At 38.5% G+C, this 14,964-nt stretch overlaps 1 protein-coding gene across 1 annotated transcript in view; it reads left to right on the forward strand.

Moving 5' to 3' along the window:
* crhr2 (corticotropin releasing hormone receptor 2) overlaps positions 1 to 14,964 on the forward strand; it is a 49,352-nt gene that overhangs the window by 10,667 nt on the left and 23,721 nt on the right. The gene's annotated exons all lie outside the window — the stretch shown is intronic.

The raw sequence follows: 14,964 nt of genomic DNA on the forward strand, positions 1-14,964 counted from the left end.
CGGTGCAAGGTTTGATTGAACGCTTGTGACATGTAAATGCGCACAAACTATACGATCGCTTATGTAAACAGTACATTTGGAATCAGCAATCGGGATGATTTCAGTCCGAATGATAAAAATGTTTGCATGTAACCGTAGCTACTGACTAGTGTTGTTATCCACAGCAGTGATTTAAAATTTTTCTTCTTTTTAAGTGCAGGTCATTTTCTTCTACCTTTTCCAAACAGAAAAGTACGCATTTGGCTGGTGGACTTTTTGTGGCAATTTGCTCTGTTTACCAAAGTGCACTAATGTAGTGGGTCTTTAATTATCCTCAACTTTGGAAAAGTCCCGTAAAATAGACGTAAAGCAGTGTAAATCGTTAACCAGCTGTCGGTGACGAAGGCGCCATCATTGACCAATTGTTTATTTTTTGGTGTGACGAAATGAGATGGCTTTAGCATGACCGTGTAAATGAATTCTGGTCTCATATTCCAATCAGTGAAGTCACGGTTGATTCATAATCCTTACTACATGGTTAATCCCTCGCTGGTAGAAAAAAAGAAGAGGAAAAAACTTCGTCCTGTCGCACCATTACAAATTGTGTATCTGTCACACCTCTCTGGTTTAGGCTGTAATTGTTACAGCAAATTATTAAGCAGTCACGGAGTAAGAGACTACCAGATAGCAGCTGCTCCGACAGAGCAGATTGTGGAACAGTGTAGAATTTAGTGTAAGGATGATTATTTTTGAAGTATCTTTGAAGAAACAGGTTTTGAGCTGTCATTTTAAGTGAGTGAGTGAGCGAGAGAGTGAGTGAGTTACTGATCAGAGAAATAACGGCATTATGCTTTTCCCTTAATCTCAGCCCTATCTGTGGCCTTTTAGCTTTTGGACCCTCATGAATTTTGAGATGTGAAATCAGCTGTGAGCTGAGCTTTGATCAGTGGAGACCATATGATGGTGGTTGTGTTCTGGAACAATAAAACACCTTAACATTTGGTTTTAAACTGGACACAACAACACAGAAATCTGAGTGTTGAAAATATCATATTAACTCTGCATTGGAAAAAAAATGTTACATCTGCTTAATTTAATTGTGGAAAGTTTTTCCATGAAAATAAATCATGTTCATTCAAAGTTAAGTAAATTTGTTGATCTAACGAAATTAAGATAGATGAAATGAATGTAATTTACTGTGGTAACTTCAATTTAACGTGATCAAGTTAGATGAACTTGCTTCATTTGAGTAGATAGTTACTACAGCTGTCAGTGATCCAGTTTGAAAATGTGGATTTAACAAATAAAACTAATCGAGCATTAACTCATCAATGACCATTTACGGCCTACTTGGTCATGACAACCAGTGTTTGCAGCACTCATTCATTTCAAAACCACTTGTCCTAGTTCTAGTAGTGGGGGGCAAGGGAAGGGGGTGCTAGAACTGACTGGGAATTGAACCCAGGACCGTCTTGCTGGGAAGCGGCAGCACCACCCACTGCGCCACCATGCAGAATAAATGGACACACATTTCAAACGTTTCCACACAGCAGAATGAGGTACATTACACACATAAGTGGCACAAGTGCACAGTGGCATAAGGCATAAGTAGTTCATTTGGTAAATGTATAAATATAAACCTAATGACAGATTCTTTGTCGCGTAAATGGAAAACCACCTGAAAAACCACAACAAACCTGGAGTTATAGGTATGCACTAATGACTGAAAACCAAGTCTCAGCTGCATCAACTGTAAGCTGCCCTCCTGGAACGAACTCTTACCATTTCTTTCCATCAAGTGTTTTTCACACAGTTGCTGCACCTGCGATCTCCCAATGGTAGGGCCCTCCATGAGACTTGGATAAACATAATTCATTCTAGTGCATTTTACATGACTGGTTTTAGTTGGTTGAACTTTTGGCTTATTTATGCTCTTTTGACTATAACATTTCAAGTAATACATGGAAATTCACAAATTCAAGTTATTTCAACTTGATTTATTTGCTTTAAATATACAAACATCAGTTTTCATTTTTTGAGTGTAGTTGCACATGTCGTATAGGTCATTTTACCACACTGACTTTACACAAACATATTTTAATACCGGAGGACGCTTCATAGAAAAGAGCATTATTTGTTGTTTTGTTGTTTGTTGTTTGCTAATGTGGATTATATCAAAAGTCTAATCACTTTGCTTTTATGTAGAGATGCTATTTCCTCTAAAATCAGTGGTACTAAATGGTTTACAAAGCGCTTTTGGAGTCTCTCCGCTGTGCTCCAAACCTGCTCTCCAGAGACTTTGCTCTAATTCTGTAGTGTTGCATCACTCTATGTTTATGTGAACACAGAATGTGTTCTCCTTGTGATATCCCCATTTTCCAAGTAGAAAAATACTCAAGTAGAGAAATGAGAGTTTTCTCAGTAAGAGAAAACCGATTCAGAGAACTTTCAATGTAAAGTCCAGTGTAAAAGTGTGTGCTTAGACTGAGTAGTTTTATGACATCTGTTGACATGGTTTGCATAGCTCGGTAAGCATTTGCTCGTGATAAAATACTTATAACTTTAATTGAATTCATCTCAATGGGCAAATGAAAGAGTGTCGTGCCAAAGCCCACAGAAGTAATGCTTGATTAAAAGACAATAAAAGACAAAGAGAAGCGTTTGGGTATTTCTCCTGTGGGAACTCTAACTGAGGAACGATTCAAACATCAGAACTATGGTTGTGTGGGAAGAAAACATTTCTATTTCTATTTCTATTTCTATTTCTATCTCTACTTCTACTTCTACTTCTGCTTCTGCCTCTATTTCTACTTCTATTTCTTTCTTTCTTTCTTTCTTTCTTTCTTTCTTTCTTTCTTTCTTTCTTTCTTTCTTTCTTTCTTCTATTAACATATAAAAGGATTGATCAAGAGCTAGTACTAGAACAAGTTCAGACTTTGAACGCAGTGTCATCTCATGGATATTAAAAGTCCTGGTGTCTTCATGTGGTAATCAGCGGTGTTTTGAGGTTTCCTGTCATTTGTTTGGATAGTCTGTGGATCTCCACTAGGACTAATTTCGGCCTGATCTGAAGGAGCCTCAGTGAGAGAGATTTGAATAACATGAGAATATTTATCTTTTCAAACAAAATAAGCAAGCTTAAATGAATTTTTATTGCATTCATAGCAGCAATCAAGGATTAATACAGATTTTTGCGCCTTGGAGAATCTATTGTGGTGACGTGAAGAGTGCAGCAATACCTGATTAAATTAAAATGTGAAGAATTTCATTTCCTCACTACCCATCTGAGAGAGAAAAACACGATGAAGTCTTGTTTTTCACTGAGGGGTCTTTCACATGATGCTCATTAAAAAAAAAAAAAAAAACATCAAAAATATCAAGAAAAACTTACTGTCTCTCACCACAACAGATGTCCTGTTTGTCAGTATGATGTACATTTCTAACCAGGTACTTCAGGTACCTCACACTGACTACACTGAAAAATATTATACTGAATAAAACTTCACAGTACTGTGCTGAAACTACTACCACAATACACAGAGCAACAATGTCCACAGGTTGGCACTGAATATAAACGAATTTTAGTCAGTATAATCAATGGCAAAACACAGTAGTAGTATCATGTGACATTTGAGGGGTTTTTTTTGTTTCAGTTGCATCATGTATAAATAGGTATTTAAATTGTATATAAACTGTGTCAGTGTATGGAAGGTGTGAGGTGTTTTTTTTTTGGTAAGATCATGTAACTAGACAGAAATGATTTAGTCTCTTGGCTGAGTAACTGCCCATTCATTAATTCCCTGTAAAAATAAAATGCAGTGAATTTACAGCACATTTCTGACGGAAAATATTATACCAGCTGCTGAACTGGTGATAGAAATGGGAAACTGGTTGGTAGCTGAAGTTTGATGGGTGTACAGTAAAGCCGTGATGTGCAAGGTCTGCTGCCAGAGACAGAGATTTGCATCTTTTCACCCAACATATTACTGTCATTTTAAACTGTGGAGGAACTGTAAAATATACATTTTTTTACATATACATGTATCGTTTGAGTATCTTAAACTTCAGCATTATGTAGCCTTGTATCCTGCAGTGCATCTGGTTAGAAACCAAGTTATGAGAAATCATCTGGTTACTTCAAATTTTGATGACTATGGATCTGAGTCAACCCAGACAACTGGCTGCCTAGGTTGGCTACACAGTCATGCTACGCTTAAGTCTAGCAAACTATTTTGCTTATAAAACAGGGTTACAAATGTACATTTTAAAGAACGTATTGGTTAGTCACTTAACAGGCTTGGTGATTAATATGTAGTAAACAGTTGTGAACATACATTGCTATTGGCACTCATGTATAAACATTATTTCTACATGTGTGCCACCTCACAATGCTCTGCCACTGTATCAAAAACCAGAAGAATCCCTGAAGTTGCCAAGACAACATGTCCAGCCAAGAACTAACAAATTGTAGTCTCATGTGTGCTCATGGATTGTGTGGTTAAAAATGTATTAAGTAAATCACCTCACTCGTTGTTGTGGCTGAGAGGTCTAGAGCGAGTTAGGTACCTGGTGAATGAATGCATTTCTTCGCCTTCTGTGCTTGTTATGTTGGATGTGGCCCATGCAATGAAATGGGCCTTATTGCCATTTAGCTTGCATCGTCATGTTGCTGCCTGTGGTTTCAAATGAAAGATGTTGCGACTTGAGACTTGTTCTCATTCAGACTTATTGACTTATTTCTTCCTTTTTCTCTTCTAGACAAGCTCCCACTGATCACATCCATCTGTTATTTATCTATATATACGCTGCTGAGTAACAGAGGTGGTTTAATCATATAAAAGTGTAATTAAGAGATAAGGGTTGAAGGATGAAAACAACATTGGATTCCTCTGAGAGACTTTGAACTCAAATTCAACCTGCACATGGCCGACAAGGATGAGCGTGTATAGTGAAATGGGTCTTTGCTGTTCTCTTTCTTCATTCAGTCCAAAACATAGCATGTGATGTAAATTTGAGATTATTCCCATCTTTGTCTACATCAAACCAAGAGGCCGAGTGTATAAAAACCCACACACACATAGACACGCATGATCTTTGGCCCCCGTGACCAATGCAGCATTTCACATTATTGCACAAGTCATTCAGGAAATTAAATGCACAGAATTGTCATCTTGTAGACTTCTGTATGAATCAATTCTGCCTGTTTGAATGCCGCCCAGTTTTCCCATTCGGTAGCTAACAAAGCCAACCTCTCTGTTCTTAGAAATGAACTTTAACAAACCAGAGCTGACCTGTCTTGAGTGATGAAAACATGTTTTGGTCTTGAGTTATTCAACACTTGCTTTGGATGCTCTAAGAGATTTCTCTTATATGCTTTTCCTTAGGGACTTTTCCCAAAGATTTGTTCAAGCCTTTCAAACGCACACCCCATTCAGAGTGGATCATCCAGCAAATCCGTTGTACTACTCCCAGGCCACATCAGTGTTGGCAATGATGATGATGCCAAAGGAAAGATTTAATAAATACAGCTTCAGACTGATTTCTGTACAAAAACGTTGTCTGTTGCCTGCGCCCAGAAAACTTCTCCAAATTCAAAGACTTCTTTCTGCTGTTTCTACTGTAACAAAAAAGATAAAAAATCAGCTTAAAATGTCAACTTTCTAAAACTCCAGGCCACTTAACAAAAAGAACAGAGGTAGTAGAAGTTTACATAGCATTCAGAACATGTGTTTTGATAGGAAGGAATTCACAAGAGACCAATTTGAAGGGTCCCTGGGCCCAGTGCTGATTTTCTTTAATCTTCGGTGTGATGGATTCAAACACTGCTGTTTCATTTTGATGATGAAAAAAAAGCTGACAGTGTTTTTTTCCCCTGCTGGCTGGCTTTGAATGTTTGAGTCTTAAAGGTTCTGTTAGGGAGACAACAGCTTTAAAAATCTAAGTGAATATCAAAGAAGCTCAAACTACCATAAGAGTTTTAAAATGATTGAAAATGATAATGATCTTTTCGTGTTATTCAATTGAGCAGAAGGAGAAGGAGAACGTGGCCAAAATAGTTCTTTCATGGATTTCCATTATGGTCCAACACTTTCTCTCTCTTTATTTCTTTCCTCTACCAAAGACATTAAACTTTTATGACAAACCTCACTAGACCTATGTGCAGAGGGGAAGAAATTGGGTCATTTCTGAGGTGCATGTACTCTTGAAATCTCAGAAGGGCACCGTTTGCTTTAAAAAAAAAAAAAATCTCCTGGATCATGTAGATGCAGCATGACAGCACGTTTTCCCAGAGCGTCATAACTCTGAACACAGACCATAGATTTACAAGCCATTCCATCAGATAGCAACATCACATGAAATCAGTTTGTATGAGCGCTTCCATACTGTTTTATGGACTGCACATAATTCTAGATGTCTAAACCTACTATGGACACACACTTGTGCACACCAAATATGAAGGGTTGTTTATTTCTTTTTTTTTCTTTTCCTTTCTTTTTTTTCTGTCATGACTGAAATCAGAATGAGCGGTCAGACCGGGATAATTGTTAGACAGAACCTCCAGCAATTTCATCTTGCACAGACATTTATGCTTCCACTGTGTTTGTCTAATCTGGACTAGCTTAAGTGTTCATCAAATCAGAGTAATTGTTAAGTGTGTGTGAATGGAGTGGCAGGGCATAATCAGATTATCGGATTATCATTTTCCTCTCTCATCACCTCATTTTGGAAGAACGGCTGCATAGTTTTATAATGATCTTGTAATACGTATGTCATTAGGTACATATGTTACATAATTGTCTTATGTGTGTTATAACTGAGAGTCTGCCCGTGAAGAACCATGTGCTGTTGCTAGATTAGCCAGTAGAGTTGGGTGTGATTATGAAACAGAGATGGGGAGTGTCTCTTCCCCTGTATGAGATGAAAAACTTGCAGTGAACGGATCTTTCAACCTTTAAGATTTGAGATGCAGAATAAAAAATATGTATTGTATTTTCACAGGATGCGAAAGCAAACAATTCGAACCAAAACAAAATAAGAAACACCCAACCAATCAACCAACCAACCTAGCAAGCAAATGAACAAAACTGAACAAAAATGAAAACAAAAACCTTAACTTTATGCCTTATCATTTGAACAAATGTCTGTAAACAGAACAACCTGAGAGTCCTGTTCTGTTTAGCTCCAAACAGGTTCCGTTTGGGAAACTTAGAAATTTTAGGAAATATATTTACAATTTCAAATATTGCTCTTCTGAATAATTTGCTATTTTGCAGCCCCTTTGAGAAAACAATCAGTCAATCAAACAAACAAACAAACAAACAGACAGGGAGACAGACAGACAGAGAAACAGACCAAAAGACCTCCAGGTGAATGAGCAGTGAATCTCTCTGACAGCTGTGTCGCTATGAAGGGTCTCCAAGCAGGTGCACTCCCCGAAGTCTAGTCCTCAGAGCAGTCTTCACTCGGAAATGAAGAGAATTTATACCAACAAGTGACAGGGAAGAGCCGATAAGGATAAAGCCTTCTTCTTTTTCCACCTGTGAGAGAACTTACTTTTCTCACTTTGCTTGTTACCAAGAAGTCCTACTTAACATTCACACTAGATGAAGGATCTTGTCATCCACAGCGATGACCCATTTGCTTAGGCAGCTGGCAATCGCCAAGTCTCAGACAGCCAGTTAACTACTAGTTTACTGTAATTAGATGTTATGTCGAATAAAGCATGCAGTGATAGAGCGTGAAAGTGAACTGCAAGATTACTTCAGTCAAGCAGTAGCAGACACCTCATTGACCAGACAGGAGGGTTATCATGGAAATACAATAACCATTTTTCTTTGAGTCATACTGTCCTTTTCTCTGAAAAGAAAGACATGCCAGGTCAATGAGTATTTCATCACTGGGAGACACGAAACAAGAATCATTTTACATTTTTTTCTTAGCTGTTCTATTTCAAGTAAAATAAGCAGCAAAGCCTTGTGACATTGGAAAAGGGGATTCGAGGAAGCAAAACAGACCATGACAATGCATTATTCAAAAAGTTCTTTCTAGAAAATACAAGGTGAGGCACATAAGTGAGATCATGTCACACAATTAAGGCGCTATCACACAGTGAGGGCACAGTTAAGACACTGTAACACAGTTCAGGCACAGGGCACAGTTAAGACACTGTAACACAGTTCAGGCACAGTCACACAGTTAAGACAGTGTAACACAGTTCAAACACAGTCACACAGTTGAGACACTGGGACAAAGTGAAGACACTGTGACACAGTTAAGACACTGGGACAAAGTGAAGACACTGTGACACAGCTAAGACGCTGTGACAAATCTAAGACACTGTGACACAGTTAAGACACTGGGGCAAAATGGAGACACTGTGACACAGTTAAGACACTGGGACACAGTTGAGACGCTGTGACAAAGTGAAGACACTGTGACAAAGTGAAGACACTGGGGCAAAATGTAGACACTGTGACAAAGCGAAGGCACTGTGACACAGTTAAGACGCTGTGACACAGTTAAGACGCTGTGACAAAGCGAAGGCACTGTGACACAGTTAAGACGCCGTGACAAAGCGAAAGACACTGTGACACAGTTAAGACACTGGGATAAAGTGAAGACACTGTGACACAGTTAAGACACTATGACACAGTTAAGACACTGGGACAAAGCGAAGACACTGTGACACAGTTAAGACACTGTGACACAGTTAAGACACTGTGACAAAGTGAAGACACTGTGACACAGTTAAGGTGCTGTGTTAAAACACTGGGGCACAGCTAAGGTCACTTTCCAGACAGTATCACACAGTTACGGGGTGATCAGAAAGCAAAGGCACTGTCATGAAGTGCAGAAGTGCATCCCACATGTGGAATTTGTGGTTTGAGTTGCTTTGGGCCAGTGTCTAGGGTTTGTGCATTCTTCCTCTTGCTGCCCCTCGGTGGTCTCTCATAATCAGGTGCCAGAGTCGTTTTGAATATCATTGCCTAAATAATGCTCTCCTCCAAGCATGTTGCGGTGCTACGCCACACAAAATATCTGCTAGCCTCAGTCTCCCCAGCTGCCACCTGAGCAGAGGACAAATATGAGAAATCATGAGTAATTGGACCCTGAAGAAAAACAAATCGGTCTGATTATCGCTAAAGCTTTCAAAGGCACATCTGAATAGGAAAAAAAAAAACAGAAAAAAACCACTGTGAAATTGCAAAGTTTTCCTGAAGGGGTCAAGAAGGTTATAAAGTTTTTGAATGATGGTCATGAGAAAATTCTGAACCATGGATGAATCATGCTCATGAAGATTGTAGTTCAAAACAGAATACAAAAAAGCCAACCCCCCCCCAAAAAAAAACCCAACAAAAAATTAGCCTTTAATGAAGTGATGTGCATGTACTTTCTGCCTTTACAGAAATGAATGAGGGTAAATGGATGATGAAAGGCAGTAGGACAAAAAGCCACATCAGGTCCAGTCCATTTATCAAAGTCAAGGGCTCTTCTGATCCCCATTCTCTATGAAAGATAGTATTAGTTAGTCCCAGTATTCAAGCAGTTGCCTTTTACTGTTATTTCTTAAATATTACATTTTCATTTTCAAAGACAAAACAAAAAAAACCCCATATATATATATATATGTATGTATATGTATATGTGTATATATATAAAATACCATTCAGACATCAAATACAGACATCAAAACTCTTTACAACACCCCTGCTCCCTGTATCTGCCATTTTGTCTCTTTCTTTGTACCATCACTACTGTGTATATTTACAAAACTGAGGGAGAGGGCTTTGACAAAAGCACTATCTCTCCCCTACAGCGTCCCCTGTGACTACAGCTCTCCCAAGACTATGTGGGACTCTCGCAGACTTTCTTTCATTTAATATTTGATGTTCCTTTAACACAGTTACAGATAATAAAAGTTATGCTTTGAAAATATAAGATATGTAGAAAACATAGCGATCTATGGTCAGGTACAGAAAGCTTTATTTATTCATTGATTTGACTGATTGTTTGGTCGATTGGTCGAATTATTTGTTTACCAAAGAATGCTTCTTAAATGCTTTGAAAAAGAGACCTTTTTCAGTGGATGAGTGTGTAGATTAGGCATAGCCTGATTTAAGAATCACACTGACACACAACATAGTGTATCGCCACTATCAGTCTGATGGCTTGCTAAATGAAACTGTAACAAGCGAGACCGCCGACCATTCAAAATACCAAAAAAAAAAAATTGAACAAAATAATGATGTTAAATTTGGACTCTTGTGTGCTTCTTTCTCTGGGCTGTGTTCCAAGTGGGTAAATATTGTATGTATCCTGCTCTGTGACCCGTGACAATAAGGGCCCTGTTTTATTTCAGGCCAAAAAGATGCTGGCGGACTCTGAGAGTTCACCCAGAGCGGTCCAATCAAATATTCTCTGCCTGCCATATGAGATGATCTTCTCTCTTTTGTCAGTCTTATTCAACATGTCGATCTTCATAAACACCATCTTTTCCTATTTGTGTTACTACTTATGTGGTATCACTCATCTTTTGTCTCTGTAAAATCATCTGGAGTCAAACTGTCAGTCCTGAAGGACAGCAGTTTCATTTAAAGGCACTTTTTTTTCTTATTCATGTGTCTGCACTTATAGGAAGTGGGCTCAAATAATTCCTTGCGAAAATCTGGGTAAAGCTGTTGAGGAAATATTAGGAAGGTCACGAAATGTGAAGGATTGCAAATAGTGACCATTGTACGGAGCAAAAATGTAAGTTTTGCATCACCCTTTTCAGTCAGAAAGCTGCAGTGTTTTAAACTGTTGTAGAAATCTAAATATTCTGGGGTCTACATAGGAAGGCCAAAAGAAAAAAGAAAAAAAAAAAAGAACCAGTTGACAAATCTTGTTTATGTCATGTGGTTTTAGGACAGTGTAGGTCCTCTCTTTCGGAGTTCCGTTTGACCCGTATGGACCGGGCCTTTTCAAATCTGTGAAGCTTACAGTATTTCTGCTCTGAATTCTTTTGATGTGGATGTACAGCTCCCAGTCAGAGTGACAGCTCAGCTCTGATCTCCTGTCTTGAAAAGACATGCCGAACTCTTTTAAGCTCCCAGCTATCTGCAGAACGATGACATTACCCAGTTTCCGCTCTATCTCCAGGCCTAGAATTTCAATTGAAACCGCCTGCAAAAGAAAAAAAAAAGGAGTGGCAGAACTTGTTGTGAGTGAATAAAAACTAGATGTTATACTTGTTCAGCTGCATCAGGTTGTGGCATAAATCTCCAAACCTAAGCTTTAGAGACTTCTAGAGGATAACCTTGGGGGTGAGAATTCCATTCCTGGTTGTGCAAGCCACAACTGTCTTTTTACAACAGAGTCATGCACTGGTCATGGACCAGTTTGGATATGTCGACCAGTGAATAAGCAGCTGGTACTGAGGATGATAGATATAACAGGGGGATGTGTTATGTCTTGTCTGATGACATGTGTAATGTGTTATGTGTAGGGTGGGCAATGAGTGTGTGATGTTTGTTAAAAACTGTTCAAAACTGACTTGCTATGATGGACAGTTGAAAAATACCACAAAATAACTGTTTATCTTGAAAAAGCATAGCTGATGATATTTCAGCACACATCTGGAACAGCTGTTTGGTGTGTGTGTGTGTGTGTGTGAACGTGCAAATGCGATGTTAAGTTTAACCTTAGAAAGTGAAACAGCCCCATTGTCACTTTCTCTTACATCAGTGTCATGTCATCTTCTTCACTCTTTACTCATCTGTCAACATGTCAAACAGTCATCGCGTCACACTTGTCTCCAGGGTTCCACTGTGTTTGAGGTCTTCCCAAGAGTGTTTATTCAAAGTTTATAATGGCAAGTATCTTTATCAGGTTACACTCCTCTTTTAAACTGATATGATATGCTGCCAGGGTGTGTGGCCATCTGGATTGGACATATGCTTCTCAGTCTCTGTTTGAAGCCCTGTTCTGAATTCTAAAATCACAAATAGAGAAAGAAGAAAGCCATCATAACCTGATAATGATTCTCCACAACATTGGTGAAAGTTCATCAATTAATATCAGCTTGTGAGTTTGGACCTTAAATATGTGAGTGCTTTACTGTCTCAGGAATTTGACAGTCCTCTGCTTCTGCTATGCAACCTTTTTAATTTGACCTTCCTGGTCCACGTAAGCATCAACATACAAGATATGTTATTGCTCAGGATTAACAAAGCCCCAGACACAAAGACCTGTCCGTCTTCCAAAATCCTGTATTCAAATGCACTCCTGTGTCCTGTCGCACAGTGAATGGCTCTTGTATGTTTGATGCATGCTTTAATAATGACTTTGGGTAAGTTCTTTTTGTTCTGTCCTCTTTGTCAATTTTCTCAGAGGGCTGTTTGGCTGTAGCTAGAGGCAGTGCAATCTACACAAACTGAAAACCCTTGAAGAGAACAATGTATTAGGTTCAAGCTTAAGGCTATTTTGCCAGAGCCTTTGTTGCTGGAGTCAAACTCTCATTGTCATGTTTAATCCGTATACTCACAGATACATACTTGCCTGTGATAAAACAGCAGCTGTCTGGCCCAATTAAAAAAACGAACAGAGTAACATTTCAGGTCAATGTCAATTCAATGAATAAAGTTTGAAACTGAAGAAAAATAATATTTTACTGGTAAGGATTTTTCCTGGCTTGCCCTACACCTAATAGGGCAATCGATGAAGCTGTGTAAGGTGATGTTGTTATGTTTAAATAGTGAAGAATGTAAGATTGTCAACATCATCTTTTTCAGTCAACATACAGGCACTTACACTTGTGGGCTACCTAGTCTATACAAACACTGGGTACCACTTTCAAATGAGACTACCCTTATAAAGGATTCATAAATGGCTTACAATTAGGCTATTAATTAGGTTGTAAACACTTTATAAACCATTAATAAACAATTAGAAACAAGTTAAAACACAGTTTTCATACATCGATGTGGGCTCACTATTTGGCAAGATCAAGTAACTGCTGCACTTTTCATCTACCTATTCTGTTAATTCTCATATCTTGCTAGTCGCCTAGCTTACTTTATGTTTTCCCTTTATCAGTGAGCATGTTAAACTGTCAGCTTCATCTCATTTCTATGAGCCTTTATTTATTAGTTACTAACATTTATAACTGCCGAAAGGGAGCCTAATTGTAAAGTGCAAAATGCCTCACCATCTATTGATGAATTATTAACATTTATAACTGGAAAAAGGGAGTCTTATTGTAAAGTGTAAAACACATCACCATTTACTAAGGAGTTGCTGGCTTTTCTCTAGAGTGATCATACTATCTTTTATTTTGTAACAGCGCAAACCAGGAAGTAACATACTTAACATACTGACATGGTAGGAGGGAAGTACATTATTCACGCAGACAGTTACATTTACGGTACACAGATAACATTAAACTATCACAAGAATTAACAACACAACACAAAAAGACTACATTATGAACCGTACACATACACTTCTACTAGCCACAGTGGGAAACATAAACTGAACAATTGTGAACTGGGGTTAAGCAACAGTCCATCGCCCCAAGGCGATGGGAAGCTCCACCCATCTACCCCCCCCCCCCCCCCCCCCCCAACACCCATCACAATATACCACTTTAATATGATAGCATGTGTCATATCAAAACTCGTGATAATAATGAGGACAGCTGCTGATAGCATGCTGAAAATGTCAAGGTAAATAATATTGCCAAAGCCTTAGCGTATGAATCTGGTAATCTGATACGAAAATTTGATATGCAATAATGTGATATGCCAAATGAAACTTTTTGACTCTTAAGATATGCCAATGGTGGCTAAATGCTAGTAACTTATTAACAAATATCTGATGGGGCTGACAGGTATGAATTCTGGCTGATGGGGAAGACAAAGTAAGCTAAGTAGCCAATAAGATTAGAGGCCTAACAGTACAGATAAATGTGGGATCACTATTTGGCAAGCATCAGGTGACTGTTGCTCTTTTTATCTCACTTTTTATAACAGCTTCTTGATGATTTATAAAGTGTTCACAACCTAATTAATAAACTAATTATAAACCATTCAGAAACCCTTTATAAGGGTAGTCTTACTGTAAAGTGGTACCAAACATTGTTTGTGTACCTGCAAAGATGCACCACCTATTGATGGCAATGATGTGTGTGTGTCGTGTGTGTTTGTGTGTGTGTGTGTGTGTGTGTGTTTGTACAAAGAAACATATTGAGAGAGCCCCTGGAAGGTACACTACCAAATTAGCTTGTGTGATCTGATTAACTCTAACACACATATCGCCCTTGATTAATTTCCAGCCGCAAAAGCCTCTGTTGGCCTCTGCAAGCTTACATTCACTTTAGCAGTCCTGTCCTTATCAGGATACTGGGACCAACAAAACGCTCCGACATGTAACTGTGTTTTTCTGACCTTTCCTGGAGAGAGGACCAACATATTCCACATCCTCAGATGAAATGGAACTAATCATGGAACGAAAGAAAAAAAATTAAGAGGATTTTGAAAGAGTTTAATTTATTAAGTCAGCTAGAGTTCTTTCTGAAGGAGATAAAAGCTACCATAAAATGCAATAAATGGAAAATACGTAGTTGGGGGAAAAAACCCAGTTCAAAGTCCTGGGCATGGAGAGGTTTTTAAGATATGCAAATAACCGGCAGGAATAAGAGGCTTTGCAAATCTATTTTTTTTTTTTTTTTTTATGAATGTACATTTATGAATTCCCAGAATTCTCAGGCGATAAGACCTGATCATAATGGTAAACTCTGAACCACAAGGTTTGGGCAAGATGGGGATTTTGTCTTGGATCCAGTCCAGAGCTTTAAGTGAACGAACATTACACAGTTCTCATTACAACTGTTCGAGGTTCAACTGACTACCAAAGACTTACACTTTGTTGGAGAAGTGACAGCGTAACATTGAGTGCTCAGAAATAATGGTTGGACTTAACTTTAGTCCTAAAGATTTCTAGAGAGAG

Source organism: Chanos chanos, chromosome 5 (assembly GCF_902362185.1).
Source record: "Chanos chanos chromosome 5, fChaCha1.1, whole genome shotgun sequence".
In the NCBI taxonomy this organism is placed as follows: domain Eukaryota; kingdom Metazoa; phylum Chordata; class Actinopteri; order Gonorynchiformes; family Chanidae; genus Chanos; species Chanos chanos.